We start from the raw sequence: 5,000 nt of genomic DNA, 5'->3' as shown, positions 1-5,000 counted from the left end.
GAAACTGAGCGTCTCATCACTACAGGTGTGCTTCCTACTGCTCATTTCATCTTGCTTCGCTCTTCACTTGTGAATTTGCTTTTAATTGAGCCCAATGCCACATACATATATACTGTATGATTTATACATTACAGTATAATGTTTTGCTCAATTATGTACTGTAATTTGATAAATATTAACAAATTACAGTATACTACCGCATACTGTTCACCATTCTTTAAGACTCCTGGGTAAAACTAAGACTTCATGTCTCGATTTACAATATTTTCAAGTTACACTGGGGTCATTGGAACGCATCTCCATTGTAACTTAAACACTACGTGTATAAACGTCTTCCTACTTTCCATCTTCACCTGCTGGTTTCCATTGTGACAAAGTGCTCAAGTTTGCCTTTACAGCTTGTTTTGGTCATGACTTGCTGTTTTTGTAGTTCTTGATTAGTTTGCTCAGTGCAAACATCACGTATCCCAAGAGCAAACGTTGCTATTTTTATCCTTTTTATGTTGCAATGTTGTTGTAAATTTCCAACTCCACTCCACTCCACTCGACACAACTCGACACACTAATCCACTCACTACTGTAAATAAACCCTTCGTCCTCCATGTTTGCTTTTCTCGCCGATCGCTCGGGAGATAAAAACTCATGACGTCACGCTGACTTCTTTACCCTGGCAGTATATCATCATGTTATATTATTCCAATGTCAAGCTTTTATTGCGATTTCCATTTGAGATATTGTCCTTGAGCGAAGCGGGAGTTTCTATATTTCACTCCAAGCGTATGAGATCCCACGTGGAAAGTGTTCTCGATCCTGACGTGACATCTTACTACTTATTTACTATGACCTTCAGGAAGTGACTCACAGAGCTTGACAGGATCTGATAAAGTGGCCTTGAATATAAAAAAAAGGAGTGGTTAGATCAGTGAGAAGTCTAACTCCAGATCGAGGTGGTCTTTCGATACGAGATGAACTTTGTGTTTTATTGTGAGTAATGGCTGTAGACCAAAAAAAAAAAAAAAAACCCTGCATGATTCACCAGACCGACGCATGAATATCAACAGAGGTTTTGAAGCTGAATGAAGACCACACGAGAGAAAGAAATGATTCCTGATACTTTTATTACTCTTTGCTGCTGAGCTGCATTTCCACACCATCTCCTGTATAGTCTGTCAAATCTTACTCGTCTTGCTGCACCGATCGTTCCCTCTCCTGTGCGATGGTTCGAGGGTGAATCCCTCACACTTCTTTAATTGCCAAGAGCTATAAAAAGAAAGACAACATTATACAGGTAAAATTCTTGTTTTTGATTTGCTTCAAAAACACACCTGGAGTCTGAGGTAATAGGCGCCATGTTTTTTTTTTTTGGTATTGTTTATTTACTGGTACATACAAGCGCAGGGATTGTGTGAGCGTTTATTTTCATTTTTTTCATAACAATACAAAAGCTTTATCAGTTCAAGCGATATCGATACTCATCTGATATACGTAAAAACAACTACAGAGCTTTAACACAAACACAAACATCAACACAGTTTTGTTTATTCATTTATTTGTTGTAAAAAAATACAATCAAAATAAAAAAGATAAATTCCAGTCTTGTGCTTCCATCTTGCACAAGTCTGACAATAAATACAAGATGATGCTTTAGACATAAAGAGGATCAAAACTTCTAAAAAAATTCTTTCTTTCTTTCTTTCTTTCTTTCTTTCTTTCTTTCTTTCTTTCTTTCTATCTATCTATCTATCTATCTATCTATCTATCTATCTATCTATCTATCTATCTATCTATCTATCTATCTATCTATCTAATGTTACCACCACCATGCTTCACCACAGGCATCCACAAACCAGCTTCTTTCTTTCTTTCTTTCTTTCTTTCTTTCTTTCTTTCTTTCTTTCTTTCTATCTATCTATCTATCTATCTATCTATCTATCTATCTATCTATCTATCTATCTATCTATCTATCTATCTATCTATCTATCTATCTATCTATCTAATGACTTTACCACCACCCTGCTTCACCACAGGCATCCACAAACCAGCTTCTTTCTTTCTTTCTCCATCCATCCATCCTTCCATCCATCCATCCTTTTCCTCTCTTAATACCTTTCCCTGCATGGTCAATCAGAGATAACCAACAAACAAACAAACAAGCAAACATAATCATACAAAAATAAATGAATATTTGTTTTTTTTTATTTATGCTGATGCTGGGATTTGAGCCCACAACCTTCAATTCAATTCAATTCAATTCAATTCAATTCAATTCAATTCAATTCAATTGCATAATTTTTTTTTTTTTTACAGTGAATATTGACAATATTAACACCATGGACATTTCCCCAAAACACATTTTTGTTTGATCAATTAGTCCCTATAAGTTTATAAGGTAAAGGGGCTTTTACTTGTCAAAGTGAAATTCTTTCTTCGCATGTCCCAGTGATGTTAGGAATCTGGGGTCAGAGCACAGAGTCAGCCATGATACAGTGCTCAAGGGCTTAACAGTGGAAGCTTGGCAATACTGGGGAACGAACCTCTGACCTTCCAAACAGTAACCCAGAGACTTAACTACTGAGCTACAACTTCCCCCAAAGTGGTGCCAATCCCTAATGAGTGAGCTAGTGGTGACAGAGGTGAGCAAAATCTCCCTGAGATAGTATGAGGAAGAAACCTTGAGAGGAACCAGAATGAAAAAGGAACCTCATCTGGGTGACACTGAATGTCCATTCATTACAGTTCCATCATTTTTCATGGCTGTTCATGACAATTGCAATCCAATGTAGTGTTGACATTAATCACAGTGCAAATCCATCTTGGTTGGAACCTTTCACAGTAACCTTGTGGATCTTTATGCTGTTCATGTAGAACCATCTTCAGCAGCAGGTCATGGTTTCCAACAGAACAGAACTTCAGTAGGAAATGGATCAGGCAGGTATAAAGAGGACATGAGCAGCAACCCCTTAGAGACAATATTAAAATTAGAGACACCTTTCTGACCAATCAGATCTAAGAATTCCACACAATATTTAAATGTACTTGTATGAAGTGTAATGTTATTATTAGTACATATTCAAGATATAATACTTAACATGAGTGTATTAATCTCGGCTCCGTCTGATTCCCTTTCTATTTTGGGACGTGCCTGAGGTGTAGGCCCGTCATTATTCCCCTCCATTAACACCAAACTCCCTTCCCCCAACACACACACACACACACACACACATTTTTGCGGCCTGATGCCATAAGCCTGTGTCCTCATCGCACACTCAAATATCCAAACATCGCCTTCTGGATGATATTAAGTCAGCTGGCACATCGAGGAGGAAGACAAATTTACCCAGCTGTACAAAGCCATCATTCTCTGACCTCTGGCAACAGCTGGATTGCGTTCTCTCGGCTGAAAAAGTGACCTGGAAGCTGAGAACGCAAGTTCAGCTCTTCAGACATTGTAACGAATATATAGTTCATGAGCCCACGAGGAAGCGTTGCGTGCCGTGTCCGTTTCACAGCTTACGCAACAACACGCCCTGTGTGTTAGCAGGACACTAGGTCATTTATTCAGTTGCTAAAAGCGATCGCTTGGTACATTCCAGCGTGATGTATTTATAAATCTTTCTCTATAAATGTCGAAAAATCAGAGCGTGATGCCGAATGTCGGCCTCATACGGGCTGGAAATAAGCGCTAAGTGCCTTTCAGTGGGAGTGACATCTGAGTGGTGACATTTGTGTGTGTGTGTGTGTGTGTGTGTGTGTGTGTGTGTGTGTGTGTGTGTGTGTGTGTGTGTGTGTGTGTGTGTGTGTGGCAATATTCATTACAAGTTTAATAAGAGTGGCTAGTCAGGGCTTTGTGTGTGTGTGTGTGTGTGTGTGTGTGTGTTAGTCAGCATGTGGCCAGTGAACAGTTTTATTTAAAAAAAATAATAATCTGGTGGATGAAAGACTATTTAAAACTCGAACATGTTTGATGGTCCACTCTTAAATGTAACCATAAACAGATAAAAAGCGCTATAACATGATTGTGGTGTAAAAGGACACCACACCACACTCCAGGACACGATGTTCTAGATACATAATCAGTGTGTGGTGGGAACAGTAACTTCTCAAGAGTTTTATTACTTATTTTTGGTTCTGCCTCCTTCTGCTATGTAAAACAACTATGACACAAGATTACAAAAATATATATTTATTTGTTTACTTGATTTTTATTTTATTTTAGAAGCTTATCAAGATTTAATTGCAAAAATGATGGAAAGATGGATTTTAGGTGAATAAAACACATATTCATCTGTCCATTCTTCAGTCCATCCATCCATCTATCCATTCATCCATCTGGCCATTTTTCAGTTCTTCCTGCCATCCATCCATCCATCCATCCATCCATCCATCCATCTGGCCATTCTTCAGTTCTTCCTGCCATCCCTCCATCCATCCATCCATCCATCCATCCATCCATCCATCCATCCATCCATCCATTTATCCATCCATCCATCCATCTGTCCATTCTTCAGTCCTTCCTTTCATCCATCCTTTCTTACTTTCAACCATTCATCCATCCATCCTTTCTTCCATCTATCCATCCATCAATTCATCTATTAAGCATTCTTCTATCCTTCCTTCTGTCCCTTCTTTTATCCATCCATCCATCCATCCATCCATCCATCCATCCATCCATCCATCCATTTTTCTTTCCATCATTCATTACCTCCATCCATCCATATCCATCCATCCTTTCAATTCTGAATCTTGTGGCCTGAAAAGTGCACAAAATAAAATTGCTCTCATTGAGAGAAACAGGTGGAGCTCCGGAGGCTGAGATCTTAACTGTTGTAATTCTCAGTTAAATTGTTGTGGACGTCAATATAATATTTTTGTGTAATATCGGCGGTTAGTTCGCTGCGTTAGCGCTGTGGCCCAGTGCAAAGTGAATAAGGTGAATGTAAAGTCGGCGGGAAATGACAGCTGTACAGAATGACCTTGAGAGTGTGTTATGGTTTGTGACC

The 5,000-nt window shown here is 38.8% G+C and overlaps 1 protein-coding gene across 6 annotated transcripts in view; it reads left to right on the top strand.

The window, feature by feature from the left end:
• The window catches only part of rgs3a (regulator of G protein signaling 3a), a 130,834-nt gene that overhangs the window by 64,754 nt on the left and 61,080 nt on the right, over positions 1 to 5,000 (top strand). The gene's annotated exons all lie outside the window — the stretch shown is intronic.

Source organism: Silurus meridionalis, chromosome 25 (genome assembly GCF_014805685.1).
Source record: "Silurus meridionalis isolate SWU-2019-XX chromosome 25, ASM1480568v1, whole genome shotgun sequence".
Classification (NCBI taxonomy): Eukaryota; Metazoa; Chordata; class Actinopteri; order Siluriformes; family Siluridae; genus Silurus; species Silurus meridionalis.
The sequence above is the reverse complement of the archived record's forward strand: the minus strand, read 5'-3'. Positions and strand labels throughout refer to the sequence as shown.